This window comes from Coturnix japonica, unplaced genomic scaffold (genome assembly GCF_054131305.1).
Source record: "Coturnix japonica strain WE unplaced genomic scaffold, WE-NBRP24 Scf041, whole genome shotgun sequence".
In the NCBI taxonomy this organism is placed as follows: domain Eukaryota; kingdom Metazoa; phylum Chordata; class Aves; order Galliformes; family Phasianidae; genus Coturnix; species Coturnix japonica.
In genome coordinates, this window is record NW_028188944.1 from 4,652,921 (window position 1) to 4,674,490 (window position 21,570).

Here is a 21,570-nt window from a genome sequence, read left to right on the forward strand (position 1 = left end):
CACCTCCCTTGGGTGACACTTGTTGCATTTTCTTATTACCATACTTGGAACAGCTACAGGATCTGTAGCAGGATTGACTGCAGAGCTCATTATGAGGGGTGGAGTGACAGCGGGATCTGTCCCAGAGCTTGGAGCAACTGCAGGACGTGTAGCAAAACCTTGGAGCTGCTGCAGGGTCTGTGCCAGGAGTTGCAGAGGCTGCAGCACTGTCAGCAGATCCAGCTCTCTGGATCTGGCACACTGCAGTCATGTGTGTTTCTTGGGGGTTACCAGTGCCACAGCAGACCTGCGCCCAATATTCTACCAGTTTCTCAGGATCCTGCAGTTGCTCGGAGATGAAGTTCCAAAGCCCTGGGGGTGCCCACTGCTCCAGGCAGCTGCCCAGACCATCCCACACCATCTGCCATGCAGAGCCTTCTCACCTTGGGGCAGATCTCTCAGTTATATTCCTGAATAATTGTTTAACCTCAGTCCTAGAATCATAGAATCACCAATGTTGGAAAAGGCCTAAAAGACCATCCATTCCAACCGTTCACCTATTACCTATAGCTCCCACTAAACCATGTCCCTCAACACAATATCCAGTCTGTCCTTGAATACCCCTGGGCTCCCAGAGACGACAGTGTAAAATGTGTAATTCCTAATCATACCAGCAATATTACTTCGAAAACCCAAAGATGTCCAAAGAGCTGAATGTGCACAAAACGTCACTTTGCCAATTTTATCGTGGTACAAACCAAGGTCAAACAGCATAGCAAAATAAATACCCTAATCCAGCATCCAGAGTTGACAAATAATGCAGCAGGGAAAACAAGCAGCAAGCAAGGAGATGTGCAATGCAGCTTCATGAGAAGACTCAGCAAGCTTCACAAATAGGGAAACTATCAGCACCATGGCCTGCACATCTCCAGCTCCCACAAAGCCCTGTCCACTCTGGATAGATGTGCTGTTACCACAACCCTTGGAGCCTCACATCAGGCACCAAAATGATGGTGGTTGTTGAACCCAACATGTGGCTCAGCAGCACACAGTGCTTTGTGCACTGCCCCATTCCCAGTGGGATGGGGATGAGAACTGGGAAAAAAAGTACAACTTCTGGGTTGTATGTAACAACTGATGCACAAGCACTTGCTCAGCACCACCAGACTGATGCTCAGCTGGACCCTGGGCAGTGAAGAGACTGAGATGAACTCCCACCCCTTTCAATACAATTTCTGCTTGCTGTCAGCTGATAGAGAACGTCCCTTTGGCCACTATCAGTCAGCTGTCCTCACTCTGTTCCCTCCCAGCTCCATGTGCCCTCCACTGACCATGGCCTTGGCTCCGTACAACACTGCTTAGCAGCAGCTGTAAACATCAGAGTGTTATCAATGATTTTCTCCTAGAACCAAAACACTGCACCATAGCAGACAGTCTGAAGAAAAAAAATTCATCTGAGCTGTAACTCAGATTCCTGCCTGTCCCCCTCATCTTGTTCTTCCTGATCAGGAAGCAAGGAACAGAATCTGCTGCTCTTTTTGAAACCTTTCCACCAGTATTCAGGTGGCTCCTCTGCCATCCCCAGGCAGAGCTCAGTGCACTCTCACAGAGAGCAGCAGCCTTTCTTCATCTTCATTGCCTAATCGTAATGAAGAGACTGTACCTACTTTGCTACTGTTCAGAGGTGGGAACCATCCCACCATGTCTCTGTGAGACAAACAAGACCCTAGGCCTGCAAATGCACAGAGATTTGGAGTTCGCTGAGTGAATGTTTATGGTCCTCTCATTAGTGTAAGGATTCTTCAGAAAGCATCCCCTTCCAGAAGAATGCTTTGATTTAGCCTGTCTGGGTCTTGCATCTACACTGTGGTACTGATGTTCAGGGCCTTGCTCAGAAGCAGCAGCCTTCATGAAAGGAAAAGCTCTGTGGTTTTCTCTTGATTTGTCCCGTTTATTTCCCATGCTACCTGCACTGGTCTACAGGCACTTTAGGGCAGCAGCAGGTTGGGGTTACCCCCAGAGGGTACACAGTAAGATTTAGGACGAGGTATTGGCAACAAGACTTTCTCTGAGGAATCCTCACACAATCCTATAGAACAACTCAGAGGCTTTCCATTCAATCTCCAACAGCAACAACATCCCTCAGCCCTTCTCTGTCACATCCAATTCCCCACCCTTCCCCCTTTGGACCTGGTTTAAAGCCCTTTAATCAATCAGTGCAGGAGCATTTCAGATGGGGTCATGGAGGAGGCAGACTGCCATTCTTGGGGTGGCCATTTTCCCAGAAGGGCATGGTGGGAGGGCTTTGTCCCATCTGGTTCCACCAACACTTGTATCCACCCAGCAGAAGGCTGTGCCCTCTGTGTCCCACTTGAACTCTGCATGGAGCTTACAGTTGGCAGTGACATGGCTGAGAAGCTCTGGGCATGGATTAAGGGACAGGGAAGTAATGTGCCTTCCTAACTTCCTCCCTGCATACCTTAGCAACTTCCTTGTAATCTCCCCAAGTACCCAGCCCCTTCTTCCAGAGGGCGTAGATTCTCTTTTTCTTCCTGAGTCTCAACAATTGTTCCCAGTTCATCTGCACTGGTCTTCTTCCCCTATGGCTCACCTTATGGCATTCAGGGACAGCCTGATCTCGTGCCTTTAAGATTTCCATCTTGAGGCGTGTCCAGGCTTCCTGGACCCCTTTACCCATAAGGAGCGACTCCCAAGGGACCTGTGCTACAAGTGTCCTGAACAGGTCAAAGTCCGCCCTCTAGAAGTTCAGGATAGTAGTTTTGCTAGTCACCCTTCTGATATCTCCAAGAATAGAGAATTCTACCATTTCATGGTTGCTCTGCCCAAGACAGTCCCCAACCTTCTCAACTCCTACCAGTCCTTCATTGTTAGTGAAGAGCAGGTCAAGCAAGGAACCACCCCTGGTAGGACTTCATACCAGCTGCGTAAGGAAGCTGTCTTGCATGCAATCTATAAACCTCTTGGACTGATTCCTCTGCTCTTTATTATATTCCCAGCATATATCAGGGAAGTTGAAGTCTCCCAAGAGAATGCGTGCTGGCGATCGTGCAACTTCAGTAAGCTGCTCATAGAATTGATTAGGCAGTCTATAGGAGACTTTTAGCAAGATGTCACACCTACAGGTCTTTCCCCTGATCCTTACAAACATGCACGCATCTTGATGGTTCTGAAGCCCAAGCTCTTCAACATCAAAACTCTCTTTAATATAAAGGGACACACCACCACCCTTCCTTCCTCATCTATCGCTTCTGAAGAACTTGTAACCATCCATCACAGCACTCCAGTCATGGCAGTGGTCCCACCATGGGTCGGTAATAGCAACTAGGTTATGGTTTGTCAGATGCACAGTTGCTTCCAGCTCCTCCTGCTTGTTGACCAAGCTCCTTGTGTTGGTGTAGACACTTCAGCTGAGGCATCTGCCTCTCTCCCAACACAAGCAGCGTTCCCCTAGGGTCATCTCTGGTGAGCTCTGTTTTGTCCCCTCCCCCATCGTAGCTAGTTTAAAGCTCTTTCGATAAGCCCCACTACCTTCTGTGCTAGGATTTGTTTCCCCCTTTGAGACAGTTGGGTTCCATTCATGGATAACAGGCCATGGGCCAAGTAAACTGCCCTGTGATCAAAGAACTCAAAGTTTCTGGCTCAGTACCAACCTCTGAGACAATTGTTCATTGCTTTGCTTTCCAAGCCTGCTCCGTGTCCCTCACTGCCCCTGAAGGTACAGAACAAAATATCACTTGATCTCACACTCTGTGAACTAAATGGCCTAAATTCCTGAAATCTCTTTTCATAGTTTGTAGGCTTCTCTAAGAAATTTCATCACTGCCCACCTAAACTATGAGTAGTGGAAAATAATCAGTGGACCTAACCAGCATTGGGAGTTTCCTTGTTATGTCCCTGACCTGAAGCCAAGAAGGCAGCAGACTTCCTGACAACTCGGGTCCAGTCTGCAAATGGGGCCCTCTATTCCTCTGAGAAGGCAGTCACCCACCACGGCCACCCTTCTTTCTTTCATGGCAGAGGAAGTCACAAGGCTTGGTAGTGACCGCCTTGCATTAGGCTCCCTCCTAGGCAGATTCTCCATTGCCTCCCCATTCTTATCTCCTTCAGATTTCAGTGTCAAACCTGTTGCTTAGAGGGAGCAGGTGTTGAGGGCTAGGCAGGCATGGGGGGGCTCCTGTGATGTTGAGTTGGGACTCTCTTCCAACCCTCCTCATCAGTCATGTCTGTCCGACTGTGACAGGGCAGGGAGTCAACCACTTTTCTGGGGGTATCTGCCTGGCAGCCTTCCCTCGGGGATGCCAGCAAGTCACTCCACCAGCCCATCTCCCGATCACACACCCTGATGGTAAATTGTGAGTAAAACCTTGAGTAAAGTGAGAGTTCACCTAGAGAAAAGTATGAGTAGAAACCTGGATTGACATGAGGGTAAACCCAGAGTAAACCCAGGATCCCATCCATCAGGCATGCACAGCCTCTAAGGGCAACTTTTTCCAGTGTTGCTGTGTAAAAAAATAGGTTCCTCACATCTAACCTATGTCTCCCCTTTTTAATTTAAATCCATTTCCATTTGTCCTGTTATCATCAGACCATCCCATCCTTATTCTAGCGTTAGGCATCTCATCCTCAGATGGAAACCCTGGGGCTGAATTGGGATCAGTTTTTCAAAGAACCACAGGGGCTGCAAGTTCACCTAGCTGAGCTCAGATGTGCACAGTGAGGTGTCTGTGTGTGAGTCCCTCATCTGAATCCTTGGTTTTTATTCCACAGTGACTGCACTGCTTATACACAGACTCTTGGTGATGCCCAAGGTGCCTTGGGTGATCCTAGTTTTGTGCTAGTGCTTGTAAACTGTGACGGAAAATCTATGAGATAGACAGCTCCTTCTGGAGCATCAGCTGAGGGCCAGAAGGGAGGTATTCTTGGCCATCCTAAATACCACCTCAGCCACGTGCTTAGGTCACCCAGTGTGTCTTTTGCACCTGACCCCATGGAGTATGTAGTGATATTCAGCTTACTGAAAGGATGAGCTCACAACAGAAGAGGCAGATCTTCCTCTCTGCTCCATCTGTGGCATAGTCTGGATTTCAAGGCATTGCAAAGCTATGGCACATCTACGTTCTTGCACTGATGACACTTTAGCATGCTCTGGGCTCGCATTTCAATGGCATCTAATAAATCAAGGGTCATACCTGTCGACAAGAAGCTGGCAAATGTTGTCACATTGTAAGGAAGAACAAGAAAGATGACATGGGCAATTATGGACCTGTCAGTCTCACTCCAGTGCCTGGTAAAATTATGGAGAAAATGATGGTGGGAGTTATGGAAAAACAGCTGAAGGACAATTCTGTCATTGGTCACAGACAACACAAGATCCTGAGAGGAATTACTATTTAATTTCAGGTCTTTTTATGATACCTTTATCCATTGAGCTGAACAAGGGAAGGCAGTTGATGTAATCCTTGAGGATTTCAGTAGAGCTTTTGATACTATTTCTCCAGCACCCTTCTGGACAGAAATTCCTGCATACGGCTAGACAGAAACAGAACGTGGTGCCCAGGGCTGTCCTGCAGAGCAGGGTCCCTGCTGTGCCCCAGGGGCTGTGTGCCGGGTATGGGACTCTGCCACCTGCCAGGCTCAGCACTCAGCCTGCCCGGGGAGCTGCCCAGGGCGCTGCGGGGAGACGGGTGGGGGGAAGGAGCCCCCCGGCAGGGCTTGTGCTGCCACAGCTGCTGCCTGGGGCAGGGGATCACAGCTCCACTGCACAACAGGATGTTTGTGAGGGCACTTTGCAAGAGGAGAGCCAAGGCAGGGGGTTTCCATTTCCTGTTCTGAGGCAAAGAGGTTTGGAGTCAGAAATCTAAAAGTGGCAATAAGAGTTCTGAGAATTTTTCGTCAATCAATTGCTTGTTTTGTGAACACTCACACATGATGTGCTTTCACTCTCCCCTTTCTCGAAGGATGGAATTATCATCATTTTCTGTAGGCATGAATAATTCACTTATCCTACAAAGAGGCAGCATTTTCTAACTGAATGCCACAGAAGCTGGGGTAAAGGGCTCTAAGAGCACTTGGGGTAAAGATATGAGACATGAAACAGATGAAAATATCCAGGGAGAAGGGATAAGAAAATAAGAGTAAGGTTAGAGCTCCATATGCTGCTTCTGCTTAAGGAATGTTGAAATACATGAAATTAAATGCAAGTAATGGTGCTAAATGTACACTGTCGTAAGAGAATAAAAACATTTCATAGTATAGCAGGAGGAGTGTCTCTGAGAATAGTCTGGACTTGTCATTATCTTCTGCACTCTGAGCAGGACTCCAAGCAAAACTACAGCAGATGTCCAACAGCAGCTCCATCAGCGAGTTCCTCCTGCTGCCGTTGGCAGACACGCGGCAGCTGCAGCTCCTGCACTTCTGGCTCTTCCTGGGCATCTACCTGGCTGCCCTCCTGGGCAACGGCCTCATCAGCACAGCCGTAGCCTGCGACCGCCGCCTGCACACCCCCATGTACTTCTTCCTCCTCAACCTGGCCCTCCTCGACCTGGGCTGCATCTCCACCACTCTCCCCAAAGCCATGGCCAACGCCCTCTGGGACACCAGGGCCATCTCCTACACAGGATGTGCTGCACAGCTCTTTTTCTTTGTCTTCTTCATCTCAGCAGAGTATTCCCTTCTCACCATCATGTACTATGACCACTACGTTGCCATCTGCAAGCCCCTGCACTACGGGACCTTGATGGACTGCAGAGCTTGTGCCACCATGGCAGCAGCTGCCTGGGGCACTGGGGTTCTCTATTCCCTGCTGCACACTGCCAGTACATTTTCACTGCCTCTCTCCCAAGGCAATGTTGTCAACCTGTTTTTCTGTGAAATCCCCCAGATCCTCAAGCTCTCCTGCTCAGAATCAAATCTCAGGGAAGTTGTGTTTCTCATTTTTAGTTCCAGTTTAGCCTTTGGGTGCTTTGTTTTCATAGTGGTGTCCTATGTGCAGATCTTCCTTGCTGTGCTGAGGATGCCCTCTGAGCAGGGACGGCACAAAGCCTTCTCCACATGCCTCCCTCACCTGGCCGTGGTCACCCTGTTTCTCAGCACTGCCTTTTTTGCCTACCTGAAGCCCCCGTCCATTTCCTCCCCATCCATGGACCTGATGGTGGCACTTCTGTACTCAGTGGTGCCTCCAGCAGTAAACCCCCTCATCTACAGCATGAGGAACCATGAAGTCAAGAATGCTGTGAGGGAAGTTATGACCAGATGTGTTTTAAATGCAGTGAATTGCCTGTCTATTGGAATTCATGACATGTAATGCAGCTTTTTACTGTTGCAAACTCTTTGTTTTGTTTCAATCGATTTTTATAAGTGTAATGTATTAAATCTTATTCTTTTTTTAAAAAATACTGTAATGCTCTTTACTAAAATGTCATTATTCAAATCAATTCCTCTTCAGCTTGTAACTTCTTAGTGTAGCCCAGACGCACTGTACATAATGAATTAGGCTCTCCGTGAACCTTAAAAGAATTGAGGACATGCAGTTACTCTGTCTGTCCTCCTTCTTGTAAGACATTTCTGGAGCTGTCGGGGTCGGATGTTCTCAGAAGCCCACAATCCAGCAGGAAGCACACGGCTGTTCATCAAACTGTGCGTTGACTTCAGCCTGCAACCGTTTCCAGCTGGTCCCTTGCCCAGTGTTCCCCGTAACACTGACAATGGAGTTTCAAAATATTCTTTTCTCATCTGACCTGACATCCTGCTTACCCAAGCCCCTCTGCAATAGTTAAGCCTTAGATTGTCCCCTCGTTCGAACTCAATCCCCCTTTTCTTGGACTTTGTAAATACTTTTGCTTGATTACTACATTCTGGGAAAGGGAAGATTTCAAATAACTTCCGCTCTCCACTTTCTGTCTTAGCTTGTTCATTTTGTATTCTTCATAGCTATTCCCACTGGTTTTACACTGCCATAATACACACCTCATTTCAATGTACATTAAAACAAGCAAGATGATTGCAGTAATACAAAGCAATAAAGAGTTGCTTCAGCCATGCAGAATCACCCAAATGTCTCCACAGAGTATTTAAAGGCAGTGGAGCTCAGGTAGGCTCTCTTGGTTTCCCTTCTGAATTCTGCTAGGTTGCATCGCTTGGTAGCTCTCAGAAGCTGTCAGTGGCCACAGACTGGAAAATTGCAATTGGTCTCAGTTCACACAGCTGGCTGGTTTGTCTCTGGCTAATCCTGAACTGTCTCAAGCGACTGCTTTGGGGCTCTACAGAACAGCAACTTCAGAGATCTCTTTCTATTACTAAGTTTTTGAAAGAGCAATTTGCTCTGTTAATTATCCATCATTTTTGTGCAGTCTGTTTTGTCAGACTTGTCTCTAGATTCCAAGTTGTATGTGAAGAATTGTTTCCGTTGTAATGCACAATGTACTAAAAATTGAGAGATGAAAATGTGAAGAGTTTTTCCAGCTTTGATTTCATGTCTGGAATTTTGGAACCCACTACTTGCAGTTGTTAATCTGTCCCAACTGGTCTGGTCTGGGATGCCCTCGTACTTCTTGAATCGCTCTGCTGTTAAAGGCGAAGCAATTCCTACAAGTGCCATGGCCCCACTGTTGTTCTAATTCTTGTTTCTTTGTTTTCCACACACTGTTTTTCAAGCCTCCTTTTTCTTTACAGTCAAAGTGAGAATTGCATTGTGAGGTGTCTGAACCTTGTTGTGCCTCTACATAAATAGAACAGCAGCAAAGCCAGACAGGTGACTGTGCTAACAGCTCTCGTAGCTAGTAACACGTAACTGTGCTAAATCCCTTGTGACGGCTTTGACTTCATTTTTGCCAGTGAAATCCTTGTAAAAGGAACTGCAGCAGTGTGATGAGCTAAGGTGAAGATGCAGGCTTTAATAGTGCTCTAAGCTGAGTGGAAGAACAATTGAATTAGGGTTATATGCTTTCTCTGGGACGATAAGGTTTTTTTTTCCTGAGGGAAAGAGCCAGCTTTTCATGGGCTATATGTGGGCTTTGGCAAGGGCAGACAATCCAGTCTGTCAGGAAGCCATTTGAGGTGCTTCAGGTTTGTAAGCTTGTCTTTTTGTTTTTCAGGCGGATATTTGGAGCATGGGTGTAGTGCTGTATGCTCTGCTGTGTGGGATTTTCCTTTGGATGATGACAATATGATGGCACTCTACAGGAGGATACTAGTGGGTATCAGTGGTGCTAGAATACACTGAGAAGGGAAATAGCTGAGCTTGACAAGAGGCCTTACTTTTCGGATGGCAGAACATGCTGAGCTGTGGGTAGAAAGGCCTGTCTGTTGAATATTGTCCCTGTTTTTGCTGCTTTGTTTACCAGTATTTTGTGGATTTGGTTCTACGCTTGGTTGGCCTATGTGGCGCTGTAGCCTGATTCTATACCATAATAGCATACAGAATTTAAGGAGAAGTATTTTCCTGCCAATGGGCTGGATTTTTTTGTATCTGGTTCTTCAACTGGCTGCTCCCTATACTATCTGTAGTAAAAATAGAGACACATCATTTGATTTCCCAGAAAGGAATGTTGCTAAATGCCATCTCTTCTCATGTCTACGAAGAGCAAAGTTCTGCATTTGCTATTAGAATTTCCTCTTCCAGAATCAGGAGGTAATGTAGGACCCCACAGATTGCCTTCAGAATTCAACAGTTGGTTCTGTTTCCTTTCTGAGTGCATAACAACCTGAGCACATGAATTGAATGACGTGGCTTTTTAGTCTGGTACAAACTCTACTGTACACTGAAACTTGGTCCATTTGTAAGCAGGATTTTGTCCATCTCTGCAGGACAGCAGAAAACCCTTTGTGCTAATCATGATGCCAAGAAGCAGAATGTGGCAGATGATCCAACTGCTTCAGGTGTTCATTGCCTTAAAACTGAGAATAGTTTTGGACTGAGAGTTTGTAAGCAGAACAGAGCTCTTAAAGCTGTCAGAGACTATTTCTGCACTGTTCAATTCTATCTGCCTAACATACACAGGATCTCAGAACTGCGTTGCTTGAATTGGTGGAACTTGCTGAAGTGAACTGGGATGAGCAAGTTTTAGAACTTAGTCAGAGTGCTGTAAAAAATGGATAATCTCATGAGTATTAAGGTACAGGATTGCTATTTCTGCACTGAATTTGTTTTTATTTTACATGGCTGTGATCTGAAAGTTGCTTGAAACGCAGGCACCTAGGCACTGTTGTGTAACTGAATTTCACACATGATAGGTCCTGAAATATCCTGGAATCTAAAACTCTGACTTGTTTTAAGTCTGTTGCTTGAGTATAATCAGGGTCATAGTGCCTGTGTGCAGTGTTTCTTTCCCTGTAATGCTCCACATCATTTCATTTTGGGAATATTGAAGGAAATGGACTATGTGCCATAACTGTTGTTAGAACAAAGTATGTCTGGTGTGATCTTATGCATAGGTTCTGTAACTGCTCTTCACAGCTCAGGTGTTTGACCTTCCTTTTGGTGAAGTGATGAAATACTGCTGGTTTCTATTTGTGCTTCTAGGCACCTTGAAGCTCTTAGGAATAGAACGATTGTCTCCAGTTCTTTTCAATGATATCAGTAACAGCTCGACTGTTGCTGCCCACTAGGTAGACCCAAAGAAGCAGATTACAGTGAAACAACACACGAGCTGGACCTGCATGAGGATCACTTTCAAGACAGTGGCTCTGTTGCTTGAAGCCTATTTGTTTCTTCCTGCCGCCACTCTATTACCAAGTATCAACAACCTTTCATGATTCAACTTGCAAACGTTTGACACTAACCCTTGTGTTTCTATGCCTTCCTAGGTGATTCGAGCCCTTGTCAACCCCAGAGATCCAAACCAAGTAGTGATGTGCAGTGTGTTTCCATCAATGGAGAGTTCTTATTAAGCACGAATCGCTGCAATTCGGATGACAGCCTTCCACATGGTAACAGTGATGGACACCAGGGGCTCATCCACGTTCATGCTCTCATATCTCCTGGCTCTGCTGAAGATGCTGACCTGAGCCTGCCAACACAGCAGTCACCTGCCTGGATTGTGACCCAGTGCCTTTGCAGTGCTGCCCGTCCCAAGCACAGCCCGAGTGCCCCAGCAGCAGCACCACCATGCAGGAGCAGGGCAGCATCAGTGAGGTGAAGCTGAGCATCTTAGATGGGGACTTAGAGTCAGGCTGCCAGTCCCAGGCACCAGGCAGCAGCACCAGCTCTGAGCCACTCTCATCTTGACAAGAGGAGTCCCATCTTCACCCTTGACCTCTCAAGCCCTCCTGTCTTTTATTGAATAAAGTCACTCTCATGCTCAATCATCGCCTTGACTGCATTCCGAGTCTTCATTCACAGGGATTGGGATGAATGCAACAAACAGCAAGGCAGCTCAGCTTGCAACGCTATGGCTGTGGGGTTCGTGCAGGCAGAGCTCTGGGTTCCCATTTTGCCTGGCTTTGGGATGTCTGCAGCAAGATCTCTACCATTTTGTATGGGAGCAAATAATCTCTAGCATTCAGGTTGCTGCTCATGATAATCCCAGTCTTCCTGGCTGTTGCTTTGTGATACTTTTCAAAGCCTTTTGATACTCTTTGATGCCTTGGCTGCTCCCTAACACCTCTGTCCTCCTGCCATGTTGACTCATGTCTCCCACTTTTAAGCTGGCTTTGCAGATCATCTCCAGCCCTGTCATCATCACGCTGCAGCAGGAGGTGCTCACCTGGCCCAATGTCTGGCAGTGCTGCTTGTTCTGCAGATGAGCAGCTGCCTCCTCATCTCTTCAGCTACAGTAGTTTTTCTCAGGGCAGTTAGATGCAGTCGTGCTCCTCTGGATTTGGTCTGCAACCTAGCAGAATTCAGAAGGGAAACCAAGAGGGGCTGCCAAAGGTAGAAGCACAACACAGCACCATCCTTCTGACAGTAATGTCTGTGAGTGTTAGACATGTGAGCACTGCATCATCCCCAGCGTGTCAGTGCTTTTCCACACCAACCTGACTCTCACACTCTCTGCACTGAATGTAACTCTGCTCTTGTGGAGACAAATGCTTTCTGTCACATCCTCCATCCCTGCAACCATTTGCCGGTAGGCAGCTCTTGCAGAAGAATCAAGCAGCAGAACCTTTTGCTCACCCTAAAGCATGCAAATGCTATGAAAGCAGAAATAACCTGGCATGCTCTGGGTCTGCAAGGCTGCACAGATGGGAGAGGTAGATTGTGTTTTTGCAGTGGAAGTTTCCAGTATTTTCAGTACATAGTGTAGGCCCTAACTGAATGTATAACCCTCTTGTAAAACAGCTGTATAAGTAGTTTTTGCACCAAGAAAGTTGCTGAACAGAGTTAAGTTCAGACTGGGGGCATTCTGACATGGGTAGAATTGAGACAAGCACAAGATAAATACACAGGGTGGGTAGAGCCCAGCACAGGACAGAATGAATGTACTGACTTTTGGAAACATTGCCCTTCTCTGTCCGTAGAAAAGTACAAGGCAGACCTAAAAACAAGAGGTTGGTAATTGACCTTATATGGAAATGAATCCTAGCAACAGTCTCGAGGAGTCTGTGAGCCTGAGATGCTCAACCAATGAGAGCCATGAGAGCATCACCTGCATTGGGTTTAGGGCATAGAACAGAATTGATTTCTCTGACTGGTGTGCAGTTTCTCCCTTGCCAATGGGGGATGTGCGCGCAGTATTGCAATAATGAATAAGCACTGCTGCTATCGCTGCCAGCTTTGCCTAACTAGAAATCTTTGACTTTGAGAGTTTCTCACACAAGGGGAGAGGGTAAGAAAGTAAAGAGGCACAGAAAACTAAGGGAAACTGCTCTTCTTATCTATAAAAATTGATACAATTGATGCTGTCGTGCATTTTTTTTTTAATTTATTTATTTTTAATTTTTTGCCAATGTCAGTTAGATTGTTTTAAAATATCCACACACCAAAATCTGACTACCAAGCAAATTTAATGAAAATGAAATGAAGGTGAGTTAGCGGAAAGCACAAGGCCATATTATATTAGGCTCTAGCAAATTTACAGGCAGTCACTGCACGAAGAGGTAGATCTGAGTTGCACATTATATGATTCCCACAGAGATTAAGGAAATCTGAAGCTTTCAATATATTTTTTAATTCTTTTTGCATTTCATTTTTTAAACACCTGACCCAGACCCCAACCCTCACAGGAGCTGTGAGGATAACAGCATTAACCCACAATGTAACTCTAATCCTAACCCTTACCCTGATTCTAAAATCGTCTCTAACTCCAAATGCAACAACAAAAATGATGCTAGAAGTTTGTAGCAAAAGGAACCTTAACCCTGATCATAATCAAAAAAAAAATCATTATGGTAACAATAATCTTTACCTGAAAAGTAATATTAATCAGAGCCCAGATGATGCCTGCAGCCAATCAGAAGCATGCTTTGCATTATGTAAGAGTTGTATTTTTTCCAATGAACTCTCTCTATTATCACGTTTATAAAGTAACAGAGTCTGTTCTTTTTCTCCTGACACTGTGCCTTACTCCTGACATCCCCTGGAAATGACCCAGATAGGGCACCATCAAAGTAATGCTAATAGTAATGTCAATCCTAAGGGTATCTCTAGCCTCAGTGTTAATGGGACGCTAACAACAATCCCAACAGCCTTAAACATTCTGGTGGTGTGAAAGAGGTGCTGCCTTGCACATGCTGGGCAGTCCCATTGCCTGTTAAATGCAGGCGGCAGCGTAGAAACATGATGCCCGTGGTCAGAATGCCCTGTGGCAGATCCTGGCACCGGAGAACTGACCGGAGAACCATGAGAGAACTGACAACAAATCACTCGACATCAGAACCGACCCAGTGGTTATTTACAAGCCTTGGGTGACCCAGACAGGATCTCAGAGTGGTGAATGTAGGTACAGAAGTTGTTACTACTCTGTTTTCTTCTAAAAGCTGCTCAGCTGCTTTGCGTTTCAGACCATCCCTGGCTTCACTGTGTGCATCTGTCCAATTGATACCAGGTGTTTTTTTTCATCTCAGAAGTTGGGGGGGGGGGGGGAGGAGGAAGGGACATCAATTCAATTACTCATTTATTTATTGACAGAGATTCACGTTTGCTACGTTTGGAGAAGTTTTTATTTGTTTGCTGTGGTTTGGTTTTTTCTTTTTTTCTTTTTTTTTTTCCCCCTTCCCTCCTCTTCCATCTTTGTGTTCTTCCCCTATAATCAAAAGAGAACGGATCCCCAGGGTCTGTCCCGCAGACGTTCTTTCCGTGGTCTCTGCTGCCACCTGCTGGCCAATACACGGAACTGCCACTGTTGGGCGTTTGGTGCCGCAGGAAGCACAACGCAGATCTGAGTTCTGACCGGTCTACGCAGCAAATCCGCCAATCTTTATTGTGATAAGCCCTCCACATGGCATTGCGCATGCACTCGAACACGCAACAGGCACAGATTTCTCCTAACTCCTTGAGGAGTTATCACCATTCAGAGCCTGCATCTGGCCATCGGCACTCTTGTCTCCCCATCAATTGGGCAGCCTGTTGTATTACAGCATCTGAGGGCCACTGGGGGGTTCAGTATGGATAACATAGACCCATCCTGATGTAAAGGTGATGGCTGTAGGATGAGATCCCTCGTTCCTGATGAAAAATTTATTGACTGGGCTCTCAAAATCATCTTCATAGATTGCCTCTTTCATGCCTAATTCTCTAATATAATTTTGTTAGTCCTCCATAGAGGACCACAGGCTGATATTTAATGGTATGTCATTCTTATTTGGTCATGTTATATGACACACATCTATCCTCATTATGTTGGACTGAGCATACAGTCTTTGCCTGAAGGCAGGGTGAGTAGTAATGGATATCAGTTTTGAAATTTCCAGTCCATTCACCACAGCGCTTTCTGCCCCCATGTCCCATAACCAGAGCAGCTATGCTGGCATGCTCTCTTGGTTCCTGTCTAAACCACTGTACTATATCCATCAGTTCAGCTGCTGTATTATGGGCAGCAGGGTTTGGGGGGTTGGACACTGGTCAGGGCACTCCCACCAGCCTATCCTGTAATTTTTTTTTTTTCATTTTTGGGTTACAATCAGTCAGATCTCAAATAGATCTAGTCCAAATGGAACCTCAAAATCTGACCTTTTAGTGCCTTCATTTACAGAGTCCATTTTATACAGATTCCCTTGTACAGGGTCCCCATGGTCTTCCAGAGAGATGTTCCTGATCTTCCATAGGAGAATGATTGAATTAGGTTTTTTCCCCATCAAAACTGCCACCTGTCTTTCCAGTTTTTCAACACTATCATTCAATAGCTGATTTGCATCAGCCTGAGCCTCTTCAGTTATGTTCAGACAGTTCAAGGCCATCAGCAGTGGCCATGCCACCATGAACACAGCTAACTCTCATTCTCAAGTTGTAAGTATGTCTTTGCTAAGACCATGGAAATACTCAGTCAGGTGGGCCAGGGACTCATGGACCCTCCCTCCGTCCCACACAGGGCCCCATTTTTCAGTGACAGAAGCAATGCTGCATTTTGAGGATCCTAGGAATCCCAGGACATGCCCTGACAAAAGGTCATTCAAAGGGGTAGTCTTTCCCCATCCAAACCACCCCATGATATTCACAGAATCACAGAATTGTAGGGGTTGGAAGGGACCTCCAGAGACCATTGAGTCCAGTCCCCCTGCCAAAGCAGGCTCCCTACACCACGTTGCACAGCTCGGCATCCAGGCGGGTCTTGAATATCTCCAGAGAAGGAGATTCCACAACCACCCTGGGCAGCCTGTTCCAGTGCTCTGTCACCCTCACCGTAAAGAAGTTCTTGCACACATTAATGCGGAACTTCCTATGCTGAAGTTTCAGCCCGTTACTCTTAGTCCTGTCCCCACGCACTACTGAAAAGAGACCAAACTCACCACTATGGCTCCCACACTTCAGGTATTTATAAACCTGGATCAAGTCCCCTCTCAGCCTTCTTTTTTCAATGCTAAACAGACCCAGTTCACTTAGTCTCTCCTCATAGGGGAGATGCTCCAGGCCCTTCACCATCTTTGTGGCCCTCCGCTAAACTCTTTCCAAGAGATCCCTGTCTTTTTTGTACTGGGGAGCCCAGAAATGGACACAATATTCCAGATGAGGCCTCACCAGGGCAGAGTAGAGGGGGAGGATCACCTCTTTTGACCTGCTGGACACGCTCTTTTTAATGCACCCCAGGATGCCATTGGCTTTTTTGGCTACAAGGGCACACTGCTGGCTCATGGTCAATCTGTCATCCACCAGGACGCCCAGGTCCCTCTCAGCAGAGCTCCTCTCCAGCAGGTCTTCCCCCAGCCTGTACCGGTGCATGCAATTATTTCTACCCAGGTGCAAGACTCTACACTTGCTTTTGTTAAACCTCATCCGGTTTCTTACTGCCCAGCTCTCCAGCCTGTCCAGGTCTCGCTGAATGGCATCACAGCCTTCAGAAGTGTCAGCCAATCCTCCCAACTTCGTGTCTTTAGCAAACTTGCTGAGGGTGGTCATTGATGAAGATGTTGAACAAGACCGGACCCAGCACAGACCCCTGGGGGACGCCGCTAGTTACAGCCCTGCAGCCAGACACTGCATCGCCAACGACAACCCTCTGTACTCTGCCAGTCAGCCAATTCTCGACCCACTTCACTGTCCACTCAGCTATCCCATACTTCCTCAACTTTGGTATAAGTATGTCATGGGAGACTGTATCAGTTATAGAGGTTATAGAGTTCAATTCCTGTAGTCAATTTGGCGGCCCAGGTGGGACCAGCTCTGTTCGCTGCAGGACCAGCTGAGAGGGAGACACTTTTGGCGCACCCTGAGATTTCTCTGAAGGACTCCCTTCCTCACCTGATCACTGCAGGGACAGACAAGGACCACCCATAGGTGGACCAGGTATGTGTATGGTAAGTGGAGCCCATATGTCTTGAGGAGACATCCTACACAGTTTACAGCCATACGTGCTGCTCACAGGGAGGTGAGCTCATGGCTTTGGTTGCCAGCTGGGGTAGGAAGACTCCTTGGGTGAGTTCCTATGAAAGGGAACTGTATATCATATGAATGGAAACAAGAACAAATACTCTCTCCTATGTGGTTGGCAATAGGAGGGACCTAGGTTGGTGTCTCCTACGGGTATGGGATATAGTGGATAGCCTGTCAAATGGTAGCCTGGGTTCTCCAAGGTGTAATCATGGGGCTTATAGGTTGTATGTTCAATATTATCATCTGCTTTAAGTGTTTGGTACCGTGTGTCAAGCCGACTCTCGGAAAAACATTAACGTTTGCAACTGGTCGACCAGAGTATGAGTGTTATTAAGATTCCAGCTAGAAAACATTGTCAGCGTTGTGTAGTATGAATAAACCATGGTTTTTGATCTAAATGTCAGAGTGAGTGTGGTGTGAGTGAGACACAGAACAGCTGCAGGGTGAGTGCCGAGTCCCGACCCGTGTTTCCTTCCTCCTGTGAGGGAAATGGCCAGACACGGACAAAGTGAAAGACTGTGTTGTCTGTCCACTCATATGTACTTTCTGCTTGTATGTAAGAAGACGGGAGTTTGTACTCTGTAGATTAGTAAGATTGTCCTCAGGAGAGGTGTACATTCCACCACCAATGAGTGTCAACCCATTTATGTAATACTATGTACTGCTTGTGAGGAAGTGTGTGAGGGAGGTGGTTCAGTCAGTGCTGGTTCTGTGGCACAGTGTTTATAGCTGAAGAATACAGACTGTATTAAGGGAGTTTATGTGCACTGAAGAACTGTACTGTTTGACAAACTGTTTTGATGGTATAAGAAAGTGTAATTGTTAATGATATATGAAAGTGTACTTGAGGGAATGTGGAAGTGTATCTGAGCATAGAAACAGAGGAAGCATTTACAGAGGAAAAAGGGTTAAAGCAAGTTTACCTGCACTGACATGAGAGCAACACCCTGCACCGCTGCCCTCTGAGCTGAGCAGAGCAGAGCAGAGACACAGTCCCCATGTATCAGGTAGTGTTATTCTGCTTACCAAATGAATGAGTTCACTACAGAAGAGGTAAATCTTCCCCTCTGCTCCATCTGTGGCATACTCTGGAGTTCAAGGCATTGCAAAGCTATGGCACGTCTACTTTCTTTCAATGATGACACCTTAGTGTGCTCTGGGCTCTCATTTCAATTGCATCTATAGAAGTCTAGGGTCATACCAGCTGACAGGAAGCTGGCAAATGTTGTCTCATTGTAAGGAAGAGCAAGAAAGATGACACGGGCAATTATGGACCTGCCAGTCCAGAGCCTGGTAAAATTATGGAGAAAATGATGGTGGGAGTTATGGAAAAACAGCTGAAGGACAATTCTGTCATTGGTGGCAGCCAACACAAGTTTGTGAGGCAAAGGTCCTGTTTAATTTAAGCTCATTCTGTGACACAGTTATTCGTTTAGTTGACCAAGGGAAGCCAGTTGATGTAATCCTTGAGGATTTCAGTGGAGATTTTGACACTGTTTCTCACAACAACCTTCTGGACAGAATGTTCTGCATATGGCTAGACAGAAACACAATGTGGTGGGTGAGCAGTTGGCCAGTAGGTCAGTCCCAATGGATTATAGTCAGTGGGTTCCATCAGGCTGGTAGATGATCCCTGTCGGGGTCCCCAGGGTTCCATTTGGGGGCCACTTTCCTTTCGTGTTTATGCAGATGACTTGAATGCAGGACTAGAAGATGTTCTGAGCAAGTTTGCTGATAAGACCAGATGAGGAGGTGCTGTTGCCTCCACTGAGGGTGGAGAGGACTTGCACAGAGATATGTGGACAAGTCAGAGAAGTGGGTACCAGTTGGTACTAAGCACCAAGTGCATAAAGTATAACAAGAACAAGTGCCTGATTGTGCACCTGGGTAGGGGCAATGCAGGACATACACACTGACTGGATATGGGACACTGGAGAGGAGTCTGACTGGAAAGGATTGGGGTGCTGGTCAGCATCACACTGAATGTGAGTCAGCAGTGTGACAAGGCAGCCAGGAAAGACAACAGTCCCCTGGAGTGCATGAAGCAACTTATTGCCAGCTGGGTGAGGGAAAGGATCGTCCCTCTCTGCTCTGCATTGCTACTGCCTCACTAGCAGCACTAGGTGCACTTCTGGGCACCGCAGAACATAAAGGACTTCAAACTCTGGGAGAATGTGCAAAGGAGGGCACTGGAACTGAGAGATCTGAAGTTCAGAGTTTCACAGGGATTGACTGCTTGTTCACACTGGGCCCTTCTCACATCCCTTCTCACATCCTGCAATGAAACATAGGTCTCATATGGGACATGATACTCACAGCGTCCTTGCACCACATGTAGAGCCTGGGATCTTCTGTCCCCATGTCTTTCATTTAACATCATACAGACCTCCAACCCATTGCCCCAGGAAATGCCCGGAGCCAACATGAGATACAGGACCTCTCTACCACTGGTCTTGTAATCAGGGCTTGACCTGTCTGCTTCGTAAGGCAAAGGAGAGGTTTCTTAGCATGCCAGTGCCTTTGCCTGCCTGTAGTCATGGCTTCCAGTTATCTTCTCTAACAAGTCCCTTGGGAAGCTTGTTGTTAATGTTCCTCAGTGGGCCCATTAATACTCCAAGAAACTTCACTCTTACTTCTGACTTTGTCTTGTTGAGCACTTTGTGCAAACTTCTCTCTGCACTGGAGGCTGATGAACTCAGCATCAAATGTGCCCTGGGGCCCATTATAACCTAAATAATCTCCTGTGCCTTATGCCATCTTGTTATCTTCTTCAGGTTATCAGAACTTGTTCAGCAAAAAGGAGGGATATCTGGAGAGAGCTTAAAGAGAAAGAATCCATTATAAATTTATTGTCTCTTTATTTATAGCTGGGTTTAAAGCAGCACTGTGCAACTGATACCAATCCAGGATGTCCCAATGAGTTCTGTACTGTTACTGTGTTGACAAAGGTCCTTCTCAACCTCCCCACACAATTTCTGCTCACAATGGACCTATGGGACTTGCATCACTTTTCTTCACATCACTCTTCTCCTCTGCATTCATCTCCTCAGTGTTAAAACTGCTTTGCACCAACTCCCACTGGCTTTCCTCAGAGAACCAGCTGCACATGGAAAAGGAAAGATTTCTCTTTTTTATCTGGCCAGCAAACGGAAGGAAAGGTGATGCAATTGAATGAACAGTAAAACACAGTGATCAACTGCATGCCATGTTCAAGCGGCATCTATTGAAGTTTGTATTTCATATGGAATGTTTTTAAAAGAAATGATTTAGACTGAGGTAGCATAGGATAGATTGAATCACAGTGAAGGAGTTGACAACAGAGGCCATCAGACTCTGGGAGATGGAGCAAATTCCAGTAATCTCCCTGGGGTAGATAAGCCAGGTAGTTGAGAGGTATCAACTTAAAACTGAACAGGACTTGTGAGTATTTCACACATTGAGAATGCTTAACACATTCTCATTTATTTATATCTTTGTCTTCAACTCATATTTTTAACTTTTACTGACATTAATGAACATCTTTTAGACATTGTGCTTTAAAAAAATTAAAAAGAAAGACAATGAGAAAAAGAAGCAAAAGAAGGAAAAGAAAAAAGAAGATAAAGAAAAAGAAAAAAAAAGTAAAAGAAACAGAAAAAAAGAAAAAGAGAAAGGAAGAGGAAAAGGAAAAAGAAAGAGAAAGAGAAAAAGAAAAGGAAAAAGAAAAAGAAAGGGAAAAATAGAAAGAGAAAGAGAGAAAGAAAGAGAAAAAGAAAAGATAGGAAGGGATAGATAGAATTATGGTGAAGGATTTGACAACACAGTCAATCAGACTTTGGAGAGACAGAGCAAATTCAAGTAATCTCCTTGAAAGTCAGAAATCAGACAGATAATTGGGAGGTATCTGACTGAACAAGGATGGGGAAATATGCAGGCAGTGGGAGGAGCGTGAGTCCAAATGGTCTGCTGAAAACATGCCCTTAACCACGGCCATTTATTCAGGACAGCTCCAGACACCTGAAAAATGAGGGACATCAAATAGGCAGCAGGGAAGAGCAGCGGCAGACACCAGGCTTTAGTCGCAGGGCAATGGCAATGGCACCACTGTCTGTGTCTCTGTACCTGAAGGCATTTGAATTATAGGGAAAAAAAAAAAAAACCAAAGAAAAAAAAAGACACAAAATACCTACAAATTATCATATTTACAACTAAAAATGGATCAAGACTCATGAGAATTTCTCATGATAAAAAGGCTTAACACATTTTCATTGATTTCTTTGTCCTCGGTTCTTTGTTTCAGTTTTATTGACATGTATGTTCATCTTTTAATCTTACAGCCTCAAAACAAACAAACAAACAAACAAACAAATAAAAAAAATTAGATCAATTTGTCTTTTGCACGTGGCCTGATGCCCCTCTCACCTTCACAATTCCCACTAGACCTTCATTGCCAGAGAGTATGAGATCCAGCAGAGCACCTCTCCTCTTTGGTTCCTCCACTGCTTGGTCAAGAAGCTGCCATCTGTGCTCTCTATGGATCTGCTAGATGGCACATGCCCTGCTGTGCTGTCCCTGCTGCAGATAATGGAGTGAAAAAGGCTCCCAAATAGGACAATGGCCTGACAACA